Genomic DNA, 26,815 nt, shown 5'->3' with positions numbered 1-26,815 from the left:
CAGAAAAGGTATATGCCTGCACCACAAAAAATAGTGCCCTTACAAAAAAAAGATAGCAGTTCAAATTGCAGTAAAAGTGCAGTAACTGCAGTGGACTGTTGTATTTTAGATGCAGTTGATCTGCACTTATACTTTAACTGAAGTTACACTGCAAAATTACTGTAGTAGAAACACACGTGTTATTTTGAAGGCAGTATTTGCAGCATACTGCAGTTCTACTATGCTCTAATCTTTTTTCGTAAGGGAATGAACGATATTTGACACAGCCTATTTATACCTGGAAAACATCCAACTCATAATGTAAACAAATGCAGATGTGAGAGTTGTCACTGAGGCAGAAGTAGCTTTTTCCCCCTCTGACCTAGTGGCTGGCCAGTTTGGCTGATCTTAAATGGTCCAGAGGGAACTCCCTGAACTGTGATTTTGGTGGAATATCCCAACTAGAATGCTGACCTGTCAAATTGAAGGACTAATTCATGTCAAACTAAAAAAAAGAAGTCCAAAAAGGAGAGGACATCTTTCCTAGAGGGGCTTTTGAGACTGAAGTGGACATAAATAGGCAACTTGCTAGAGTTTTTTGTTGTTGTTGTTTCTGACCCTACTACTCCCCCTTCCCCCTTTCAAAGCAACAACCTGGAACCATATCCCACCTGTGCCCGTGAGCCTGTAAGCCTATGTGTGGGAGAGCCCTGGGGGGTAAGAAATATTATATTACTGGCTAAGGTGAAGCCTTTGGACCCCTCTATTGTCAACCTCATAATAGCAGTGATATAGAGATTGTGTCCCATGAAAACCATCTCATATATGAGATCTGCTATATAGGCCAGCCTGGCCCTCTCCCCTGTCCTTAGTTAGCCATCCCATAGCTCTGCAGGGGGAGTTGGCTGCCAATAGAATTGTCTAAAGAATCCAAACTGAAGTGCTGCAGTAAAATATTGATTTGTGTGAATAGTGGATGTGGCACTGTGTTGAATGAGAATGCGTGTTTTTGTCCCAAGGCTCAAGCCATTTAAGGAGTGTCTATAGCAGCAGTCGTGAGGGAATCAATAACTATTCACCTCAGAACAAATCCAATTCTATTAGTCACATGTGCTGAATACAACAGGTATTCTTACAGTGAAATGCTTACTTACAAGCCCCTAACCAGCAATGCAGTTTAAAAAATACAAATAAGAATAAGAAATAAAAGGAACAAGTAATATAATAGCAGCAGTAAAATGACAATAGCGAGGCTATATACAGGGGGTACTGGTACAGAGTCAATGTGGAGGTTATATACAGGGGGTACTGGTACAGAGTCAATGTGGAGGCTATATACAGGGGGTACTGGTACAGAGTCAATGTGGAGGCTGGTACAGAGTCAATGTGGAGGTTATATACAGGGGTACTGGTACAGAGTCAATGTGGAGGCTATATACAGGGGTACTGGTACAGAGTCAATGTGGAGGCTATATACAGGGGTACTGGTACAGAGTCAATGTGGAGGTTATATACAGGGGGTACTGGTACAGAGTCAATGTGGAGGCTATATACAGGGGTACTGGTACAGAGTCAATGTGGAGGCTATATACAGAGTCAATCAATGTGGAGGCTATATACAGGGGGTACTGGTACAGAGTCAATGTGGAGGCTATATACAGGGGTACTGGTAGAGGTGGAGGTATATACTGGTACAGAGTCAATGTGGAGGCTATATACAGGGGTACTGGTACAGAGTCAATGTGGAGGCTATATACAGGGGGTACCAGTACAGAGTCAATGTGGAGGCTATATACAGGGGGTACCAGTACAGAGTCAATGTGGAGGCTATATACAGGGGGTACCAGTACAGAGTCAATGTGGAGGCGATATACAGGAGGTACTGGTACAGAGTCAATGTGGAGGCTATATACAGGGGGTACTGGTACAGAGTCAATGTGGAGGCTATATACAGGGGGTACTGGTACAGAGTCAATGTGGAGGCTATATACAGGGGGTACTGGTACAGAGTCAATGTGGAGGCTATATACAGGGGGTACTGGTACAGAGTCAATGTGCGCGGGCACCGGTTAGTCGAGGTAATTGAGGTAATATGTACAGGTAGGTAGAGTTATTAAAGTGACTACGCATAGATAATAACAGAGTGTAGCAGTTCTAGTCCTAGTGTTAAGTTTCTCTCTGTTACTTTTCTCTTGTCCTTTTCTATGTTTCCTCTCACAGTACTTGCATGAAATTCCCAAGACACATTTAGAAAGACCGGACCTTTAAAGTAAATAGCTAAACATGCTGCCATTCATTGTCACACTGTAGCCAACCCTGAATGCGTGGCAGTGGCATGCTGCAGCACAGTCACTGTGTGGTCTTGGTCAGAAGTTGCCACATCATTGAATGGGGACTCACCTGTGTCTAACAATAAAGATGGCAGCCATTGGACGACCGGCTGTGGAGTGAAAGACTGGCTGTGGTTAATGCTGGAGGTCCGAAGCACGTGGCGTCCCTCAGAGCTCCATGTTTGGACCAATAAAAAAAACTGCAATCAAACAGGCAACAATCATTATAGGCCTGCTGGAGAAGGCTCCACTGTTCTGCTCGGTTCAGCTCTGGCCTCAGGAAAAGGGGCACATATCCACTTCTTCCTGCTGGCTGTCTGGGCAGGAGTGCAGCAGTTGCCTCGGGAAAGTTCTTTAATGTTATTGTTTTTTTCTTCTTCTTCTCCCTTTGCCTAAACAGAATGGTGAATTATCAAAGAGTGGAAAAAATCTTACCAGCCTCTGCTTTTTTTGCGGCCTGCCTGGTGCTGTGAGTGCAGTTGGCGATTCTTTTAACGGCATATAAAAAAAAGTGCGGACTTCGACTGGCAACCAGTTCATACAGACCACAAAGTCTGCTCTCCAAACGTCAGCTTTTCTGCTCTTTGATGACATTGTCGACATGTGTGTGTCATCAGTCCAGGCCCCTGACCTCAGTTTATAGCTTTCGTCAATATGTTCCCCTTTGGCGTGGCGACACTTAAAGCGACTTTCAATTGGAGGGTTTGGTGCGCACCTTTTTCATGCCCCCAGTGGTCGGGCCCTTTCCAAATATAAACATTTGCTCTAATGATTAAGTTAACATCAGTATTTCAAATCAAATCCAATTTTATTTGTCACATGTGTCAAATACAGCAGTGAAATGCTTACTTACAAGCCCTTAAACAACCATGCAGTTTTAAGAAGAATACAAAATACAAATAAATAATTACAGAGCAGCAGTAAAATAACAATGTGGAGGCTATATACAGGGGGTACTGGTACAGAGTCAGTGTGGAGGCTATATACAGGGGGTACTGGTACAGAGTCAGTGTGGAGGCTATATACAGGGGGTACTGGTACAGAGTCAATGTGGAGGCTATATACAGGGGGTACTGGTACAGAGTCAATGTGGAGGCTATATACAGGGGGTACTGGTACAGAGTCAGTGTGGAGGCTATATACAGGGGGTACTGGTACAGAGTCAATGTGGAGGCTATATACAGGGGGTACTGGTACAGAGTCAATGTGGAGGCTATATACAGGGGGTACTGGTACAGAGTCAACGTGGAGGCTATATACAGGGGTACTGGTACAGAGTCAATGTGGAGGCTATATACAGGGGGTACTGGTACAGAGTCAGTGTGGAGGCTATATACAGGGGTACTGGTACAGAGTCAGTGTGGAGGCTATATACAGGGGGTACTGGTACAGAGTCAATGTGGAGGCTATATACAGGGGGTACTGGTACAGAGTCAATGTGGAGGCTATATACAGGGGTACTGGTACAGAGTCAATGTGGAGGCTATATACAGGGGTACTGGTACAGAGTCAGTGTGGAGGCTATATACAGGGGGTACTGGTACAGAGTCAATGTGGAGGCTATATACAGGGGTACTGGTACAGAGTCAATGTGGAGGCTATATACAGGGGTACTGGTACAGAGTCAGTGTGGAGGCTATATACAGGGGTACTGGTACAGAGTCAATGTGGAGGCTATATACAGGGGGTACTGGTACAGAGTCAATGTGGAGGCTATATACAGGGGGTACCGGTACAGAGTCAATGTGGAGGCTATATACAGGGGGTACTGGTACAGAGTCAATGTGGAGGCTATATACAGGGGTACTGGTACAGAGTCAATGTGGAGGCTATATACAGGGGGTACCAGTACAGAGTCAATGTGGAGGTTATATACAGGGGGTACTGGTACAGAGTCAATGTGGAGGCTATATACAGGGGTACCGGTACAGAGTCAATGTGGAGGCTATATACAGGGGTACTGGTACAGAGTCAGTGTGGAGGCTATATACAGGGGTACTGGTACAGAGTCGATGTGGAGGCTATATACAGGGGGTACTGGTACAGAGTCAATGTGGAGGTTATATACAGGGGTACTGGTACAGAGTCAGTGTGGAGGCTATATACAGGGGTACTGGTACAGAGTCAATGTGGAGGCTATATACAGGGGTACTGGTACAGAGTCAATGTGGAGGCTATATACAGGGGTACTGGTACAGAGTCAGTGTGGAGGCTATATACAGGGGGTACTGGTACAGAGTCAGTGTGGAGGCTATATACAGGGGTACTGGTACAGAGTCAGTGTGGAGGCTATATACAGGGGTACTGGTACAGAGTCAATGTGGAGGCTATATACAGGGGTACTGGTACAGAGTCAATGTGGAGGTTATATACAGGGGTACTGGTACAGAGTCAATGTGGAGGCTATATACAGGGGGTACTGGTACAGAGTCAGTGTGGAGGCTATATACAGGGGTACTGGTACAGAGTCAATGTGGAGGCTATATACAGGGGTACTGGTACAGAGTCAACGTGGAGGCTATATACAGGGGGTACCGGTACAGAGTCAATGTGGAGGTTATATACAGGGGGTACTGGTACAGAGTCAATGTGGAGGCTATATACAGGGGGTACTGGTACAGAGTCAATGTGGAGGTTATATACAGGGGGTACTGGTACAGAGTCAACGTGGAGGCTATATACAGGGGGTACCGGTACAGAGTCAATGTGGAGGTTATATACAGGGGGTACTGGTACAGAGTCAACGTGGAGGTTATATACAGGGGGTACCGGTACAGAGTCAATGTGGAGGCTATATACAGGGGGTACTGGTACAGAGTCAATGTGGAGGCTATATACAGGGGGTACTGGTAGAGTCAGTGTGGAGGCTATATACAGGGGTACTGGTAGAGTCAATGTGGAGGCTATATACAGGGGTACTGGTAGAGTCAATGTGGAGGCTATATACAGGGGTACTGGTACAGAGTCAATGTGGAGGCTATATACAGGGGTACTGGTAGAGTCAATGTGGAGGTTATATACAGGGGTACTGGTAGAGTCAATGTGGAGGCTATATACAGGGGGTACTGGTACAGAGTCAATGTGGAGGTTATATACAGGGGGTACTGGTAGAGTCAATGTGGAGGCTATATACAGGGGGTACTGGTAGAGTCAATGTGGAGGTTATATACAGGGGGTACTGGTAGAGTCAATGTGGAGGCTATATACAGGGGTACTGGTACAGAGTCAGTGTGGAGGCTATATACAGGGGGTACTGGTAGAGTCAATGTGGAGGCTATATACAGGGGGTACTGGTAGAGTCAGTGTGGAGGCTATATACAGGGGGTACTGGTAGAGTCAATGTGGAGGCTATATACAGGGGGTACTGGTAGAGTCAATGTGGAGGCTATATACAGGGGGTACTGGTACAGAGTCAATGTGGAGGCTATATACAGGGGGTACTGGTACAGAGTCAATGTGGAGGCTATATACAGGGGGTACTGGTACAGAGTCAATGTGGAGGTTATATACAGGGGTACTGGTACAGAGTCAATGTGGAGGCTATATACAGGGGGTACTGGTACAGAGTCAATGTGGAGGCTATATACAGGGGGTACTGGTACAGAGTCAATGTGGAGGCTATATACAGGGGGTACTGGTACAGAGTCAATGTGGAGGCTATATACAGGGGGTACTGGTACAGAGTCAATGTGGAGGCTATATACAGGAGGTACTGGTACAGAGTCAATGTGGAGGCTATATACAGGGGGTACTGGTACAGAGTCAATGTGGAGGCTATATACAGGGGTACTGGTACAGAGTCAATGTGGAGGCTATATACAGGGGTACTGGTACAGAGTCAGTGTGGAGGCTATATACAGGGGTACTGGTACAGAGTCAATGTGGAGGCTATATACAGGGGTACTGGTACAGAGTCAGTGTGGAGGCTATATACAGGGGGTACTGGTACAGAGTCAGTGTGGAGGCTATATACAGGGGGTACTGGTACAGAGTCAATGTGGAGGCTATATACAGGGGGTACTGGTACAGAGTCAGTGTGGAGGCTATATACAGGGGGTACTGGTACAGAGTCAATGTGGAGGCTATATACAGGGGGTACTGGTACAGAGTCAGTGTGGAGGCTATATACAGGAGGTACTGGTACAGAGTCAGTGTGGAGGCTATATACAGGGGGTACTGGTACAGAGTCAGTGTGGAGGCTATATACAGGGGGTACTGGTAGAGAGTCAACGTGGAGGCTATATACAGGGGGTACTGGTACAGAGTCAATGTGGAGGTTATATACAGGGGGTACTGGTACAGAGTCAATGTGGAGGTTATATACAGGGGGTACTGGTACAGAGTCAATGTGGAGGTTATATACAGGGGGTACTGGTAGAGTCAATGTGGAGGCTATATACAGGGGGTACTGGTACAGAGTCAATGTGGAGGTTATATACAGGGGGTACTGGTACAGAGTCAATGTGGAGGCTATATACAGGGGTACTGGTACAGAGTCAATGTGGAGGCTATATACAGGGGTACTGGTACAGAGTCAATGTGGAGGCTATATACAGGGGGTACTGGTACAGAGTCAATGTGGAGGCTATATACAGGAGGTACTGGTACAGAGTCAATGTGGAGGCTATATACAGGGGTACTGGTACAGAGTCAATGTGGAGGCTATATACAGGGGGTACTGGTACAGAGTCAATGTGGAGGCTATATACAGGGGGTACTGGTACAGAGTCAGTGTGGAGGCTATATACAGGGGTACTGGTACAGAGTCAATGTGGAGGCTATATACAGGGGGTACTGGTACAGAGTCAGTGTGGAGGCTATATACAGGGGGTACTGGTACAGAGTCAGTGTGGAGGCTATATACAGGGGGTACTGGTACAGAGTCAATGTGGAGGCTATATACAGGGGTACTGGTACAGAGTCAGTGTGGAGGCTATATACAGGGGGTACTGGTACAGAGTCAATGTGGAGGCTATATACAGGGGTACTGGTACAGAGTCAGTGTGGAGGCTATATACAGGAGGTACTGGTACAGAGTCAGTGTGGAGGCTATATACAGGGGGTACTGGTACAGAGTCAGTGTGGAGGCTATATACAGGGGGTACTGGTAGAGAGTCAACGTGGAGGCTATATACAGGGGTACTGGTACAGAGTCAATGTGGAGGTTATATACAGGGGTACTGGTACAGAGTCAATGTGGAGGTTATATACAGGGGGTACTGGTACAGAGTCAATGTGGAGGTTATATACAGGGGTACTGGTAGAGTCAATGTGGAGGCTATATACAGGGGTACTGGTACAGAGTCAATGTGGAGGTTATATACAGGGGGTACTGGTACAGAGTCAATGTGGAGGTTATATACAGGGGGTACTGGTACAGAGTCAATGTGGAGGCTATATACAGGGGGTACTGGTACAGAGTCAATGTGGAGGCTATATACAGGGGTACTGGTACAGAGTCAATGTGGAGGCTATATACAGGGGTACTGGTACAGAGTCAGTGTGGAGGCTATATACAGGGGTACTGGTACAGAGTCAATGTGGAGGCTATATACAGGGGGTACTGGTACAGAGTCAGTGTGGAGGCTATATACAGGGGTACTGGTACAGAGTCAGTGTGGAGGCTATATACAGGGGTACTGGTACAGAGTCAATGTGGAGGCTATATACAGGGGTACTGGTACAGAGTCAGTGTGGAGGCTATATACAGGGGTACTGGTACAGAGTCAATGTGGAGGCTATATACAGGGGTACTGGTACAGAGTCAGTGTGGAGGCTATATACAGGAGGTACTGGTACAGAGTCAGTGTGGAGGCTATATACAGGGGGTACTGGTACAGAGTCAGTGTGGAGGCTATATACAGGGGGTACTGGTAGAGAGTCAACGTGGAGGCTATATACAGGGGTACTGGTACAGAGTCAATGTGGAGGTTATATACAGGGGGTACTGGTACAGAGTCAATGTGGAGGTTATATACAGGGGTACTGGTACAGAGTCAATGTGGAGGTTATATACAGGGGTACTGGTAGAGTCAATGTGGAGGCTATATACAGGGGGTACTGGTACAGAGTCAATGTGGAGGTTATATACAGGGGTACTGGTACAGAGTCAATGTGGAGGTTATATACAGGGGGTACTGGTACAGAGTCAATGTGGAGGCTATATACAGGGGTACTGGTACAGAGTCAATGTGGAGGTTATATACAGGGGGTACTGGTACAGAGTCAATGTGGAGGTTATATACAGGGGGTACTGGTACAGAGTCAATGTGGAGGTTATATACAGGGGTACTGGTACAGAGTCAATGTGGAGGCTATATACAGGGGTACTGGTACAGAGTCAATGTGGAGGCTATATACAGGGGTACTGGTACAGAGTCAATGTGGAGGTTATATACAGGGGTACTGGTACAGAGTCAATGTGGAGGTTATATACAGGGGTACTGGTACAGAGTCAATGTGGAGGTTATATACAGGGGGTACTGGTACAGAGTCAATGTGGAGGCTATATACAGGGGTACTGGTAGAGTCAATGTGGAGGCTATATACAGGGGGTACCGGTACAGAGTCAATGTGGAGGTTATATACAGGGGTACTGGTAGAGAGTCAATGTGGAGGCTATATACAGGGGTACTGGTAGAGAGTCAATGTGGAGGCTATATACAGGGGGTACTGGTACAGAGTCAATGTGGAGGCTATATACAGGGGGTACCGGTACAGAGTCAATGTGGAGGTTATATACAGGGGGTACTGGTAGAGAGTCAATGTGGAGGCTATATACAGGGGTACTGGTAGAGAGTCAATGTGGAGGCTATATACAGGGGGTACTGGTAGAGAGTCAATGTGGAGGCTATATACAGGGGTACTGGTACAGAGTCAATGTGGAGGCTATATACAGGGGTACCGGTACAGAGTCAATGTGGAGGCTATATACAGGGGGTACTGGTACAGAGTCAATGTGGAGGCTATATACAGGGGGTACCGGTACAGAGTCAATGTGGAGGCTATATACAGGGGTACCAGTACAGAGTCAATGTGGAGGTTATATACAGGGGTACTGGTACAGAGTCAGTGTGGAGGCTATATACAGGGGTACTGGTACAGAGTCAACGTGGAGGCTATATACAGGGGTACTGGTACAGAGTCAATGTGGAGGCTATATACAGGGGTACTGGTACAGAGTCAATGTGGAGGTTATATACAGGGGGTACTGGTACAGAGTCAACGTGGAGGCTATATACAGGGGGTACTGGTACAGAGTCAATGTGGAGGCTATATACAGGGGTACTGGTACAGAGTCAATGTGGAGGCTATATACAGGGGGTACTGGTACAGAGTCAATGTGGAGGCTATATACAGGGGGTACTGGTACAGAGTCAATGTGGAGGCTATATACAGGGGTACTGGTACAGAGTCAGTGTGGAGGCTATATACAGGGGGTACTGGTACAGAGTCAATGTGGAGGCTATATACAGGGGGTACTGGTACAGAGTCAGTGTGGAGGCTATATACAGGAGGTACTGGTACAGAGTCAGTGTGGAGGCTATATACAGGGGGTACTGGTACAGAGTCAGTGTGGAGGCTATATACAGGGGTACTGGTAGAGAGTCAACGTGGAGGCTATATACAGGGGTACTGGTACAGAGTCAATGTGGAGGTTATATACAGGGGTACTGGTACAGAGTCAATGTGGAGGTTATATACAGGGGGTACTGGTACAGAGTCAATGTGGAGGTTATATACAGGGGTACTGGTAGAGTCAATGTGGAGGCTATATACAGGGGTACTGGTACAGAGTCAATGTGGAGGTTATATACAGGGGTACTGGTACAGAGTCAATGTGGAGGTTATATACAGGGGGTACTGGTACAGAGTCAATGTGGAGGCTATATACAGGGGGTACTGGTACAGAGTCAGTGTGGAGGCTATATACAGGGGTACTGGTACAGAGTCAGTGTGGAGGCTATATACAGGGGGTACTGGTACAGAGTCAATGTGGAGGCTATATACAGGGGGTACTGGTACAGAGTCAGTGTGGAGGCTATATACAGGGGTACTGGTACAGAGTCAATGTGGAGGCTATATACAGGGGGTACTGGTACAGAGTCAGTGTGGAGGCTATATACAGGAGGTACTGGTACAGAGTCAGTGTGGAGGCTATATACAGGGGGTACTGGTACAGAGTCAGTGTGGAGGCTATATACAGGGGTACTGGTAGAGAGTCAACGTGGAGGCTATATACAGGGGGTACTGGTACAGAGTCAATGTGGAGGTTATATACAGGGGTACTGGTACAGAGTCAATGTGGAGGTTATATACAGGGGTACTGGTACAGAGTCAATGTGGAGGTTATATACAGGGGTACTGGTAGAGGGGAGGCTATATACAGGGGGTACTGGTACAGAGTCAATGTGGAGGCTATATACAGGGGGTACAGAGTACTACTGGTACAGAGTCAATGTGGAGGCTATATACAGGGGTACTGGTACAGAGTCAATGTGGAGGCTATATACAGGGGACTGGTACAGAGTCAATGTGGAGGCTATATACAGGGGTACTGGTACAGAGTCAATGTGGAGGCTATATACAGGGGGTACTGGTACAGAGTCAATGTGGAGGCTATATACAGGGGTACTGGTACAGAGTCAGTGTGGAGGCTATATACAGGGGGTACTGGTACAGAGTCAGTGTACTATATACAGGGGGTACTGGTACAGAGTCAGTGTGGAGGCTATATACAGGGGTACTGGTACAGAGTCAATGTGGAGGCTATATACAGGGGGTACTGGTACAGAGTCAGTGTGGAGGCTATATACAGGGGTACTGGTACAGAGTCAATGTGGAGGCTATATACAGGGGGTACTGGTACAGAGTCAGTGTGGAGGCTATATACAGGAGGTACTGGTACAGAGTCAGTGTGGAGGCTATATACAGGGGTACTGGTACAGAGTCAGTGTGGAGGCTATATACAGGGGGTACTGGTACAGAGTCAACGTGGAGGCTATATACAGGGGTACTGGTACAGAGTCAATGTGGAGGTTATATACAGGGGTACTGGTACAGAGTCAATGTGGAGGTTATATACAGGGGGTACTGGTACAGAGTCAATGTGGAGGTTATATACAGGGGTACTGGTAGAGTCAATGTGGAGGCTATATACAGGGGGTACTGGTACAGAGTCAATGTGGAGGTTATATACAGGGGGTACTGGTACAGAGTCAATGTGGAGGTTATATACAGGGGGTACTGGTACAGAGTCAATGTGGAGGCTATATACAGGGGTACTGGTACAGAGTCAATGTGGAGGCTATATACAGGGGGTACCGGTACAGAGTCAATGTGGAGGTTATATACAGGGGTACTGGTACAGAGTCAATGTGGAGGTTATATACAGGGGGTACTGGTACAGAGTCAATGTGGAGGTTATATACAGGGGTACTGGTACAGAGTCAATGTGGAGGCTATATACAGGGGGTACTGGTACAGAGTCAATGTGGAGGTTATATACAGGGGTACTGGTACAGAGTCAATGTGGAGGTTATATACAGGGGGTACTGGTACAGAGTCAATGTGGAGGTTATATACAGGGGGTACTGGTACAGAGTCAATGTGGAGGCTATATACAGGGGGTACTGGTAGAGTCAATGTGGAGGCTATATACAGGGGGTACCGGTACAGAGTCAATGTGGAGGTTATATACAGGGGGTACTGGTAGAGAGTCAATGTGGAGGCTATATACAGGGGGTACTGGTAGAGAGTCAATGTGGAGGCTATATACAGGGGGTACTGGTACAGAATCAATGTGGAGGCTATATACAGGGGGTACCGGTACAGAGTCAATGTGGAGGTTATATACAGGGGGTACTGGTAGAGAGTCAATGTGGAGGCTATATACAGGGGTACTGGTAGAGAGTCAATGTGGAGGCTATATACAGGGGTACTGGTAGAGAGTCAATGTGGAGGCTATATACAGGGGTACTGGTACAGAGTCAATGTGGAGGCTATATACAGGGGTACCGGTACAGAGTCAATGTGGAGGCTATATACAGGGGTACTGGTACAGAGTCAATGTGGAGGCTATATACAGGGGTACCGGTACAGAGTCAATGTGGAGGCTATATACAGGGGGTACCAGTACAGAGTCAATGTGGAGGTTATATACAGGGGGTACTGGTACAGAGTCAGTGTGGAGGCTATATACAGGGGGTACTGGTACAGAGTCAACGTGGAGGCTATATACAGGGGGTACTGGTACAGAGTCAATGTGGAGGCTATATACAGGGGGTACTGGTACAGAGTCAATGTGGAGGTTATATACAGGGGGTACTGGTACAGAGTCAACGTGGAGGCTATATACAGGGGGTACTGGTACAGAGTCAATGTGGAGGCTATATACAGGGGGTACTGGTACAGAGTCAATGTGGAGGCTATATACAGGGGGTACTGGTACAGAGTCAATGTGGAGGCTATATACAGGGGTACTGGTACAGAGTCAATGTGGAGGCTATATACAGGGGGTACTGGTACAGAGTCAATGTGGAGGCTATATACAGGGGGTACTGGTACAGAGTCAATGTGGAGGCTATATATACAGGGGGTACTGGTACAGAGTCAATGTGGAGGCTATATACAGGGGTACTGGTACAGAGTCAATGTGGAGGCTATATACAGGGGTACTGGTACAGAGTCAATGTGGAGGCTATATACAGGGGTACTGGTACAGAGTCAATGTGGAGGCTATATACAGGGGGTACTGGTACAGAGTCAACGTGGAGGCTATATACAGGGGTACTGGTACAGAGTCAATGTGGAGGCTATATACAGGGGTACTGGTACAGAGTCAATGTGGAGGCTATATACAGGGGGTACTGGTACAGAGTCAATGTGGAGGCTATATACAGGGGGTACTGGTACAGAGTCAATGTGGAGGCTATATACAGGGGTACTGGTACAGAGTCAATGTGGAGGCTATATACAGGGGTACTGGTACAGAGTCAATGTAGAGGCTATATACAGGGGGTACTGGTACAGAGTCAATGTGGAGGCTATATACAGGGGGTACTGGTACAGAGTCAATGTGGAGGCTATATACAGGGGGTACTGGTACAGAGTCAATGCGGAGGCTATATACAGGGGTACTGGTACAGAGTCAATGTGGAGGCTATATACAGGGGTACTGGTACAGAGTCAATGTGGAGGCTATATACAGGGGGTACTGGTACAGAGTCAATGTGGAGGCTATATAAAGGGGGTACTGGTACAGAGTCAATGCGGAGGCTATATACAGGGGTACTGGTACAGAGTCAATGTGGAGGCTATATACAGGGGTACTGGTACAGAGTCAATGTGGAGGCTATATACAGGGGGTACTGGTACAGAGTCAATGTGGAGGCTATATACAGGGGTACTGGTACAGAGTCAACGTGGAGGCTATATACAGGGGGTACTGGTACAGAGTCAATGTGGAGGCTATATACAGGGGGTACTGGTACAGAGTCAATGTGGAGGCTATATACAGGGGGTACTGGTACAGAGTCAATGTGGAGGCTATATACAGGGGTACTGGTACAGAGTCAATGTGGAGGCTATATACAGGGGTACTGGTACAGAGTCAATGTGGAGGCTATATACAGGGGTACTGGTACAGAGTCAACGTGGAGGCTATATACTGGGGTACTGGTAGAGAGTCAACGTGGAGGCTATATACAGGGGGTACTGGTACAGAGTCAATGTGGAGGCTATATACAGGGGTACTGGTACAGAGTCAACGTGGAGGCTATATACAGGGGTACTGGTACAGAGTCAATGTGGAGGCTATATACAGGGGGTACTGGTACAGAGTCAATGTGGAGGCTATATACAGGGGGTACTGGTAGAGAGTCAACGTGGAGGCTATATACAGGGGTACTGGTAGAGAGTCAACGTGGAGGCTATATACAGGGGGTACTGGTAGAGAGTCAATGTGGAGGCTATATACAGGGGTACTGGTACAGAGTCAATGTGGAGGCTATATACAGGGGTACTGGTAGAGAGTCAACGTGGAGGCTATATACAGGGGTACTGGTACAGAGTCAATGTGGAGGCTATATACAGGGGTACTGGTACAGAGTCAACGTGGAGGCTATATACAGGGGGTACTGGTACAGAGTCAGTGTGGAGGCTATATACAGGGGGTACTGGTACAGAGTCAATGTGGAGGCTATATACAGGGGTACTGGTAGAGAGTCAACGTGGAGGCTATATACAGGGGGTACTGGTACAGAGTCAATGTGGAGGCTATATACAGGGGGTACTGGTACAGAGTCAACGTGGAGGCTATATACAGGGGGGTACTGGTACAGAGTCAGTGTGGAGGCTATATACAGGGGGTACTGGTACAGAGTCAATGTGGAGGCTATATACAGGGGTACTGGTACAGAGTCAACGTGGAGGCTATATACAGGGGGTACTGGTACAGAGTCAGTGTGGAGGCTATATACAGGGGGTACTGGTACAGAGTCAATGTGGAGGCTATATACAGGGGTACTGGTACAGAGTCAATGTGGAGGCTATATACAGGGGTACTGGTACAGAGTCAATGTGGAGGCTATATACAGGGGGTACTGGTAGAGAGTCAATGTGGAGGCTATATACAGGGGGTACTGGTACAGAGTCAATGTGGAGGCTATATACAGGGGTACTGGTAGAGAGTCAACGTGGAGGCTATATACAGGGGTACTGGTACAGAGTCAATGTGGAGGCTATATACAGGGGTACTGGTACAGAGTCAACGTGGAGGCTATATACAGGGGGTACTGGTACAGAGTCAGTGTGGAGGCTATATACAGGGGGTACTGGTACAGAGTCAATGTGGAGGCTATATACAGGGGTACTGGTACAGAGTCAATGTGGAGGCTATATACAGGGGGTACTGGTACAGAGTCAATGTGGAGGCTATATACAGGGGGTACTGGTACAGAGTCAATGTGGAGGCTATATACAGGGGGTACTGGTACAGAGTCAATGTGGAGGCTATATACAGGGGGTACTGGTAGAGAGTCAATGTGGAGGCTATATACAGGGGGTACTGGTAGAGAGTCAGGGGGTACTGGTAGAGAGTCAGTGGAGGCTATATACAGGGGATACTGGTACAGAGTCAATGTGGAGGCTATATACAGGGGGTACTGGTAGAGAGTCAGTGTGGAGGCTATATACAGGGGGTACTGGTAGAGAGTCAGTGTGGAGGCTATATACAGGGGGTACTGGTACAGAGTCAATGTGGAGGCTATATACAGGGGGTACTGGTAGAGAGTATTTGGAGACGGTTCTTAGCTGAAATCAGATCCTTTCTCTATCAGTGTGTGTGTGAAACCCGAGGCTGGACCACAGGCTCGGTGTGACAGGCCTGTGAAATTGGCTGATTAAATGGAATCTGTGGGGTCAGGGGTCAGGCTGTAGTGTGGAGGCAGGGATCCACATCTGGTGTACAGTTTGGCACAACAGGACCCCACTACTCACTACTAGAGGAGAGAGAGAGAGAGACTAGGGGCTTATAACATGGCTGTTTGGTTTGCGTCAGATTGCCTGAAGGGGAATGAAAAAGGTCGCAGAAACACGCCGTACTCGACTTGACTTCTTTACTTTTTTTCCATACCAGGGGTTGTGGTTTAGAGCTGGTGTTCTATAAGAGATGCTGTTACTCAAGCAGTAGGTTAGAGTTTCAGTACTGGTCAGCCCCTTCAACCACTGTTTGCATCATACTGCTTCAAACTAACATGTTACAGATGCAGGAGGGGGACTAGAAGAGTAAAAGAAGAGACGTTTCACTTTCACTGATTCACTGCAGCATCTGGTTTTGACATAGTCTTTGTTTTTTTCCCCTTGTACCCCCCTCTACGATATTCTTTGATGTTTGTGTGCAAGTCAGTGGAAGCCTTTCAACAACAACCCCCAGGAACCCTCTAAGCGATCCCAACGCGCAAATGGAAGATTTTTTTTCAACGTCCTTTTGTTTCCCGAAAGATGAGTTAATTGACAGTAAAACCACCGGAGTGACTTTGAGGAGGGCTGCGTTGGAACACGGGCAGGCGGAACCTACTGACTGACTAACTGGGTCACATTACGTTAGGAGGTTTTCCGTCACAGCCTCCCGAAAGGAGACTTTGGGATTGAATTAAAAGCAGCCGTCTGTCTGTCCGAGGGAGGGTTGGGAGATGCTCTCCTACATTAGGCTCTGGATGGAAAAGTGTCACACAATTTTAGTCAGCAGAGCACAGTGGAAAAGTAGGGCCTGGGTGTGTGTGTGTGTGTACACACTGTGTGTAAATGCTTTACAGTGGTTGTATACTGGGGTCGTTGCTGTATAAAGGGACAAAGGAGTGGAAGCAGTTAAGGTGATGGAGTTTTTCCACGATGGTCAAAAGAAATAAAGAGTTTCTTTTTAGATTTCATCCTCCTCAGAGCCATCTTCCACAGATCATAGTAATGTGTAGCACTGTATAGAATAGTGAATACCACATTCTTTCTCTGTCTCAGCCGCTCAGTCTCTCTTCCTCTTTCTCGCTCTCTTTCTCCTCTGCTCTCTCTCTCTCAGTCACGCACACTGTTAAGATTAGGCAGCATCGGAGTGAATCTGTCTTCTCTCCTCTATTTCTCTCCCTTTCCCTGAGTGTACTTTGCTTTACACTCTTTCATACTCTGACACATTCTCCCTCCTCTCCCACCGTCCTTTGGGCTCATGTGGCTCCCAGAGATGAAGCTCTGCTGGGGGTACAACAGACACTCCCGACCTCCTCTTGGCGCCTACCGGCCCCCAGCCTGGTCCCTTTACTGGGAAACCAGCAGGGAGGGGCCCACACAATAACAAAGAACTACCCCCTCTCTCTCTCTCTCTCTCTCTCTCTCTCTCTCTCTCTCTCTGTGTCTCTGTCTCTCTGTCTCTCTCTTTCAATTCAATTCAAATGGGCTTTATTGGCATGAGAAACATATGTTTACATTGCCAAAGCAAGTGGAATTCACAATAAACAAGACACAAAATAATATAAACAAAACACGGTTGGAAATTAACAGTAAACATTACATCACAAAGGTTTGAAAAAGATTAACACATTTCAAGTCTCTCTCTCTCTCTCTCTCTCTCTCTTCCTAAGAATAAGATATCCGGAGACTGACTGACAGGAGGGGAGGTGGGTGAGGGAGGAGGTTAGAGGGCAGGACCGGGGAGGTTCCAGTCTGTCTGGCTGAACAAGCAGAGGCGAGTTAGGGTTTTGTCCCATTGTGTCTGTCAATGGGTCAGTCTCAGGGAACTACGGACAGACGGACATCAGCCGTTCCCAGCTGGTCTATCATAGAAATTAGATTCAGATTAGCTGTTTGTATTCCCACTTTGTGTGGGAAGTAATGTGCCGATCTCTTATTTCTGCATGTAGCCAACATGTAACATACTAGTCTGGGGATCCACTAAAACTGGTTCCCTTTTTGACGATGTGACACTTGAGGACAATGGACATTCTTTCCTTTATGGATTCTGAGTTCCCTGCAGAAGGATCCTTTCAGCCATCCTTAGGTTGCCGTGGCAGCAGACGTTCTGCCCGGGGTTTATGGATATTGATTGGCTGAAACTCAAGTGACCCGGGCCTCGGCTTCGCAGCTGTATGCTAATGAAAGAGAGAGATTACAGCCAATCAGAAACATCTGGCCCTCTGCGCATGGTGATAAAGAGATTATCATTTGGTGTGCGTCTGTTTACGAACAATGTGCTTTGAGTTGGATTTGGTACAGGTGTTGAAGATGACAGGCTACATGATTGTAGTGGTTCGTCAGGCTTTGTGATATGAGTGTTATGTGTTTTCGTTCGTAGCTGGGTAACATCTGAAAGATAGAACTGTTGACCAAGCGCTGACCAAACTCTTTTCTAGCTAACAGTTAGTTTATGACTGATCTGTCCTCTTCTCTTTCCCTGTCACCATGACTACTCCACTTCAGTTTGGATTAGCAAGCCTTCGGCGGTCATTATCACCAGCAGCTAGGGCCATCGTAGCGCCACAGACGGAAACCAACTGCCATAGCGGTCTCTGTCTTTCTCCTCCTCCTCCTCTGTTCAATTCAAATGGATTTATTGGCACGGAAAACACATGTTAACATTGCCAAAGCGAGTGAAATAGATCATGCAAAAGTGAAATAAACAATCAAAAAATGAATAGTAAACATTACGCTCACAGAAGTTTCAAAGGAATAGAGACATTTCAAATGTCAGATTATGTATGTATACAGTGTTATAACAATGTGCAAATAGTTAAAGTACAAAAGGGAAAATAAATATGGGTTGTATTTACACTGGTGTTTGTTTTCTTGTTTGTTTAGGTCACAGATCTTGCTGTTGTGTACACTGTGGTATTTTACCCAATAGACATGGGAGTTTATCGTAATTGTGTTTGTTTTCAAATAATTTGTGGTTCTGTGTAATCTGAGGGAAATATTGTGTCTCTAATATGGTCATACATTTGGCAGGAGGTTAGGAAGTGCAGCTCAGTTTCCACCTTGTTTTTTGGGCAGTGTGTACGTAGCCTGTCTTCTCTTGAGAGCTAAGTCTGCCTACAGTGGCCTCTCTCAATAGCAAGGCTAAGCTCACTGAGTCAGTACGTAGTCACAGTGGTCAGGTATTATTCCATTGTTTACTCTCTGTTTAGGGCCAAATAGCATTCCAGTTTGCTCTGTTTTTAGTTAAATTCTTTCCAATGTGTAAAGTAATTATCTTTTTGTTTTCTCATGATTTGGTTGGGTCTAATTGTGTTGCTGTTGCCGTCCTGGGGCTCTGTGGGGTGTGTTTGTGTTTGTGAACAGAGCCCCAGGACCAGCTGCTTAAGGGACTGTTCTCTAGATCTCTCTGTAGGTGAGGGCTTTGTTATGGAAGGTTTGGGAATCGCTTCCTTTTAGGTGGTTGTAGTATTTAACGTCTCTTTTCTGGATTTTGATCATTAGCGGGGATTGGTCAAATTCTGCTCTGCATGCATTATTTGGTATTTTACATTGTACACGGGGGATGTTTTTGCAGAATTCATAGTCTCAATTTGGTGTTTGTTCCATTTTGTGAATTGTTGGTTGGTGAGCGAGCCCGGACATCACAACCATAAAGGGCTCAAAAAAAAAAAAATTTTTAGCCAGACTCAAATGTTATGTTCCTTTTGATGGCGTAGAAGGCCCTTCTTGCCATGTCTTTTAGATTGTTCACAGCTTTGTGGGAGTTGCCTGTGGTGCTGATGTTTTTTGGAACACCAGTCTTACTGAGATTTAACGTCAGGGCCCAGATCTGACAGAATCTGTGCAGAAGATCTAGGTGCTGCTATAGGCCATCCTTGGTTGGGGGATCTCTCTCTTTCTCTCTCTCCTCTTGGCCCACTAAGTTGTGCTAAAGACAGGCTGTCCTCTTCCAGACTAGTGTTAGATGATTTTTCAAGCCATACGGTGTTTCAGAGAGATGCGAGAGCTCTAAGTCTATTAGTTAGTTCCAACTGTAAACCAGGGTCTGCTAGTTAGGTGTTGAAGGGTATCTGACTCAATAGGTGATCATGACTTACACACACTGGGCACTATTCAATCAAAGGGTCGATGTGGAAGTGTCAGGGCTAAGGTTAACCAACCAACAGTCGTATATTGAATTAAAGTAGTTGAGGTGTGTTTAACCTGCCCAGGGACTGCGGTTGAAAATTAGCCGGCTGGCTAAAACCTGCACTTTTACTGAAACGTTGATTAATGTGCACTGTCCCTGTAAAGAAAAGTAAAAAAAAAAAAAAAAAGTTTTGCATAGTTTCACATAGTTCGTATTTTTCTATTGATTTCCTTTTATTATAGATAATCAATCCAAATATAATCATATTCTCAGTGCAAGAAGCATGGACAGCTAGTGTTTTGATATTGTATTTTGAGTGAATAAGGCCCACTCTTTGAATGGAAGCCAAGGGCCCCGGTCACTGTGTATAGGCCAGGTTAGTGGTGTGAACCAGGTCTCTCTGTGTAATGAATAGTGTAGGATTAATGGTGTGTGCAGCTGGGAACGCATTTGTTGCAGCACGAAAGAGTCTCCAGGGTTAGCTGCTGCTGCTACAGGTGACTGGAGAGCTGTCACACTGGACCGGACAGGGGGCGGGATATAATGATACAGCACCTAGGGGACTATAGACACATGCAGCCGCACACACACACTCACACATGCGCATGCCGTAGCAGATTCAATGACATGAAGCGTGTTTTTATTGTCTCCCAATTGTTCATGTTAGTCTGCCCAAGGACAAACTGTGAACTCTGAACCAATAACCGACAGAGACAGATTCAGTCTGATTGTTTGGCAATGACCATACCTCCAGTTAAACCCACATAAAACAGCACAGTGTCCCGAGGCCCCAGAACTTATATCCCTCTGTCTCATGAATACAGGACTAATTGAATTCAGCTGGAATCAGCCAAAGCAGTTGTATCACCACTGTACAGCCTCTCCTCTCCTAATCAACAGATGCATCCTGTTTGGTGAAATCTCAGGTGCTGTGAAGGACAGCCAAGCACTGACACACTTTCAGTTACTAAACAAACACAGAATGAACTGACACAGTTTCAGCTTCACCTCAAGCTCACCTTCCTCTCTCTCATTCCCTGTTAACCCCTCCCCCCTTCCATTGTCTATAAACCTGCAGTGCTCTACTCTACTTTGCTTCAATCCCTGGTCCTATCACACTTAGAGTACTGTCCAGTTATATGTTCATCTGCAGCGAAGAAAGATTTAAAAAAGCTCCAAATGGCTCAAAACAGGGCTGCCAGATTACCTCTTCAATTGATCTATCTGAATGAATATTAGTCAAATGCATGAGAATCTCTCATGGCTTCACGTTGAAAACAAATTACTATCCAGTTTTCTGATTTTCTTTAGAAATGTTATATTTTCCCCAAAAAACACAGTATTTTTCAGGCAAGTTAGTTCATACTAGCAACACGCATAACCACCAAACCAGACAGGCAAATTCAGGGCAGCTAAGACCCAAGCCAAGGACAAATCTCATTAAATCTACAGTTTTATATAGAGCAATAGCTGAATGGAACTCTTTACCAATCCATATTTTTCAGGCAAAAAGTAAATCGAACTTCAAGAAAAAAATAAAAGAACATCTAATGTGATAGATAATATGACTGGACAGGAAATAGACAGAACATCTAATGTGATAGATCATATGACTGGACAGGAAATAGACAGAACATCTAATGTGATAGATCATATGACTGGACAGGAAATAGACAGAACATCTAATGTGATAGATCATATGACTGGACAGGAAATAGACAGAACATCTAATGTGATAGATCATATGACTGGACAGGAAATAGACAGAACATCTAATGTGATAGATCATATGACTGGACAGGAAATAGACAGAACATCTAATGTGATAGACCATATGACTGGACAGGAAATAGACAGAACATCTAATGTGATAGATCATATGACTGGACAGGAAATAGACAGAGCATCTCATGTGATAGATCATATGACTGGACAGGAAATAGACAGAGCATCTAATGTGATAGATCATATGACTGGACAGGAAATAGACAGAACATCTAATGTGATAGACCATATGACTGGAAAGGAAATAGACAGAACATCTAATGTGATAGATCATATGACTGGACAGGAAATAGAAAGTATCGATTGAATGTTAAATGTGTTTCCTGTCAGGTATTTCAATTGTCTGTATTGTCTACTTGTTGAATGATTGTGAAGTCTTGATTTGTGGTTGTTTGTAATGTCTTGTTAATTGGTGTTTGACCCCAGGAAGATAAGCTAGCGTTATGGCGTTAGCTAATGGGGATCCTAATGAAAATGACAAAATGTCTCCTGTCAGGGAGACTTCCTGTGAGGCTACAGTAGTACAGTGCCTTCAGAAAGTATTCACACCTCTTGACTTTTTCCACATTTTGTTGTGTTACTGCCTGAATTTAAAATGTATTCAATTGTGATTTTGTGTTTACAAAAAATGAAAAGCTGAAATGTCTTGAGTCAATGAGTATTCAAACCCTTTGTAATGGCAAGCCTAAATAAATGAAGAAGTACACATTTGCTTAACAGGTCTCATAAGTTGCATGAACTCATAGTGTTTAACATGATTTTTAAATGACTACCTCATCTCTGTACCCCACACATACACTGAGTGTACAGAATATTAAGGACACCTTCCTATATTGAGTTGCACCCCCCTTTTCCACTCAGAACAGCCTCAATTCTTCAGGGCAGGGACTCTACAAGGTGTCGAAAGCGTTCCACAGGGATGCTGGCCCACGTTGACTCCAATGCTTCCCACAGTTGTGTCAAGTTGTCTTGATGTCCTTTGGGTGGTAGACCATTCTTAATACACACGGTAAACTGTTGAGGGTGAAAAACCCAGCAGCGTTGCAGTTCTTGACACAAACCGGTGCGCATGTCACCTACTACCATACTCCGTTCAAAGGCACTTAAATATTTTGTCTTGCCATTCATCTTCTGAATGGCACATATACGCAATCAATGTTTCAGATGCCTCAAGGCTTAAAAATCCTTCTTTAACCTTCATCCTCCCCTTCATCTACACTGCTTGAAGTGGATTTAACAAGTGACATCAATAAGGGATCATAGCTTTCACCTGGTCAGTCTACTGTATGTCATGGAAAGAGCAAGTGTCCTTAATGTTTTGTACACTCAGTGTTGAATTATCTGCAAGGTCCCTCAGTCCAGCTGTGAATTTCAAGCACAGATTCAACCACAAAGTCCATGGAGTTTTTCCAATGCCTCGCAAAGAAGTGCACCTATTGGTAGATGGGTAAAAATACATAAAAGCAGACACTAGTTACTCCACAATACTAACCTAAATGACAAGAGTAAAAAGAAGGAAGCCTGTACAGAATAAAAAATATTCCAAAACATCCTGTTTGCAACAAGGCAGTAAAGCAAAATTCGGGAAGACATTGGGAAAGAAATGAATACAACGCGTTATGTTTTGGGCAAATCACGACACATCACTGAGTACCACTCTTCATATTTTTAAGGATGGTGGTGGCTGCATCATGTTATGGGTATGCTTGTGATCGGCAAGGACTTGGGAGTTTTTTTAAGGGAAAAAAACGCAATAGAGTTAAGCACAGGCAAAATCCTTAACAGTTTCTACCTTGAAGCCGTAAGACTGCTGAACAGTTAAATCAAATGGCCACCCGGACTATTTGCATTGACCCCCTTATTTTATTTATTTATTATTTTATTGACAATTATATGAAGTTGATGCAAAGAGTCAATATTTGCAGTGTTGACCCTTCTTTTTCAAGACCTCTGCAATCTGCCCCGGCATGCTGTCAATTAACTTCTGGGCCACATCCTGACTGATGACAACCCATTCTTGCATAATTAATGCTTGGAGTTTGTCAGAATTTGTGGGGTTTTGTTTGTCCACCCGCCTCTTGAGGAATGACCACAAGTTCTCAGTGGGATTAAGGTCTGGGGAGTTTCCTGGCCATGGACCCAAAATATCGATGTTTTGTTCCTCGAGCCACTTAGTTATCACTTTTGGCTTATGGCAAGGTGCTCCATCATGCTGGAAAGGGCATTGTTCGTCACCAAACTGTTCCTGGATGGTTGGGAGAAGTTGCTCTCTGAGGATGTGTTGGTACCATTCTTTATTCATGTCTGTGTTCTTAGGCAAAATTGTGAGTGAGCCCATTCCCTTGACTGAGAAGCAACCCCACACATGAATGGTCTCAAGATGCTTTACTGTTGGCATGACACAGGACTGATGGTAGTGCTCATTTAGTCTTCTCCGGACAAGCTTTTTTTCCGAATGCCCCAAACAATCGGAAAGGGGATTCATCAGAGAAAATGACTTTACCCCAGCCCTCAGCAGTCCAATCCCTGTACCTTTTGCAGAATATCAGTCTGTCCATGATGTTTTTCCTGGAGAGAAGTTGCTTGCTTCTTTGCTGCCCTTCTTGACACCAGGCAATCCTCCAAAAGTCTTCGCCTCACTGTGCATGCAGATGCACTCACAACTGCCTGCTGCCATTCCTGAGAAAGCTCTGTACTGGTGGTGCCCCGATCCCGCAGCTGAATCAACTTTAGGAGATGGTCCTGGCGCTTGCTGGACTTTCTTGGGCGCCCTGAAGCCTTCTTCACACCAATTAACCATTCTCCTTGAAGTTCTGGTTGATTTCGGTGCAATCTTACTGGCAGCAATACCCTTGCCTGTCAAGCCTTTTTGTGCAAAACAATGATGACGGCACGTGTTTCCTTGCAGGTAACCATGGTTGACAGAGGAAAAACATTGATTCCAAGCACAACCCTCTTTTTAAAGCTTCCAGTTTGTTATTCAAACTCAATCAGCATGACAGAGTGACCGCCAGCCTTGTCCTCGTCAACACTCACACCTGTGTTAACGAGAGAATCACTGACATGATGTCAGTTGGTCCTTTTGTGGCATAGCTGAAATGCAGTGGAAATGTTTTTGGGCGATTCAGTTCATGTGCATGGCAAAGAGGGACTTTGCAATTAATTGCAATTCATCTGATCACTCTTCATAACATTCTGGAGTATATGAAAATTGCCATCATACAAACTGAGGCAGCAGACTTTGTGAAAATTTATATTTGTGTCATTCTCAAAACTTTTGGCCACGACTGTAGGAGATATATTCACCTTTCAGCAGGACAATAACCTAAAACACAAGTCCCAATATACACTAGAGAATGCTCCTGGGTGGCCTAGTTACAGTTTTGACTTAAATCAGCAATACAATCCATGGCAAGACTTGAAAATGGCTGTCTAGCAATGATGAACAACCAACTTGACAGAGCTTGAAGAATTTTCAAAAGAATAATGTGCAAATATTGTATAATCCAGGTGTGGAAAGCTCTTAGAGACTTACCCAGAAAGACTCACAGCTGTAATCAGTGGCAAATGGGATTTGAACATGTATGGCAAACATTTCTAAATACATGTTTTCACTATGGCATTATGCGGTATTGTGTGTAGATGGTGGAGAAAAAAATACATGTAATCCATTCAGAATTCAGGCTGTAACACAACTAAATGTGGAATATGTCAAGGGGTATGAATACTTTCTGAAGGCACCATATTACTTCAAATGAATGATAACAATTGGATGACTTTGGGCGATTCAGATAGCAACAATTGGATGCATACTTTATTCCAATATTTTCATAATTCAGGGATATTTATTCCAGTGGTGGAAAATGTTGTCACACAAAAATGGTCATACTTGAGTAATAGTAAAAATACCTTAATAAAAAATGTAAAAGCGAATGTCAGCATGTAAAATACTAGTTGAGTAAAAGTCTAAAAGTATTTTGTTTAAAATATACTTAAGTATCAAAAGTAAATGTACAAATAATTTCAAATTCCTTATATTAAGCAAACCAGACGGCACAATTTTATTTTATTTTTTCTATCTACGGATAGCCAGGGGCCCATTCCAACACTCAGACATAATGTACAAACAAATCATTTGTGTTTTGTGCGTCCGCCAGATCAGAGGCCATAGAAATGTAGTGAAGTAAAAGTCAAATATAAACAGTAAAGTAAAGTACAGATACCCCCAAAAACGACTTTAAGTAGTACTTTAAAGTATTTTTACTGAAGTACCACTGATGTATTCCCACAGTAATTTGTTATGGATCCATTCAGTTAAGAAAACTGTGCGTGTGGTGGGCTGTGCGAAGAGATGGACGAAGTTTGGAACTGCCAGGAGGATAGATGTAATGGGCGCTGCCTAGCAACCATCAAGAGGTTAAGAGCGTAGTGCGTGTGTGCCTTTACAGCTACAATTCATACTGAGCCGCAGGCAGAACTTTACCAATCACGACTAGGCCGGTTGGCGGGAAAGAAAAGTAGAGACTTTTGTCGCCGGCAATACCGTTCGTATATAGAGAAAGGTCGGTGCTAAAGCATCTTGGTTTGGAAGGTGTATTAGAGGCATTACAGGCTCCATTATGGCCTTGTTAATGTAAAGCCATCAGATTCCTGGGGGGAGGGGGGGGGGACTAGGTGTGGCTTCTTTTCTGCTGAGAAGTATTGAATTCCAATGGAATACAATAGAATTGGATCACAGTCAATACTCAGGAAGAACAGAAATAGGATTAGTCTCGACCTGGAAGGAAGAGTGGAAGGGGGAAATGTGTCTGGTCCAATAGTGGATGTTTTCTCCTGGGAGAGTCAGGGTTGGCCCAGGTCCATTACAGGAGTGTTAACCTCCCCATCCGTTATTATAGGACAGTTATTAGGCATGCCTCTGCGCGTGTGTGTCCATGCTAAGTCTATCAGAGAACACATTATAGCTCAGACACACCGGTGGGATTTGTCAAACGTTTGCCTCCCGACAGTAGCACCTCTGAACAGAGTGTCGGCTGTCAATCACCCCAGCAACTTAATCAGCCTCTCAACCTTGTTAAAATACTCCCAACAAGAAGGTAACGTTGTCTGGCAATGTGTGTTGCTTATGGTCTCG

General features: G+C 45.3%; 1 protein-coding gene across 2 annotated transcripts in view; it reads left to right on the top strand.

Moving 5' to 3' along the window:
- Window positions 1-26,815, top strand: part of LOC115101009 (LHFPL tetraspan subfamily member 2a) — a 90,257-nt gene that overhangs the window by 677 nt on the left and 62,765 nt on the right. The window contains exon 2 of one of the 2 annotated variants that reach the window (XM_029620153.2): window positions 627-696. The exons of the other annotated variant lie outside the window; for it this stretch is intronic. The gene's annotated coding sequence lies outside the window, so the exon portion shown is untranslated. The remainder of the gene's footprint in view (window positions 1-626; window positions 697-26,815) is intronic. 2 annotated transcript variants of the gene reach the window in all.

The sequence above is a fragment of the Oncorhynchus nerka genome, linkage group LG19, assembly GCF_034236695.1.
Source record: "Oncorhynchus nerka isolate Pitt River linkage group LG19, Oner_Uvic_2.0, whole genome shotgun sequence".
NCBI classification, from domain to species: Eukaryota; Metazoa; Chordata; class Actinopteri; order Salmoniformes; family Salmonidae; genus Oncorhynchus; species Oncorhynchus nerka.
Note: the sequence above shows the minus strand (reverse complement) of the source record. Positions and strands in the feature narration are given on the sequence as shown.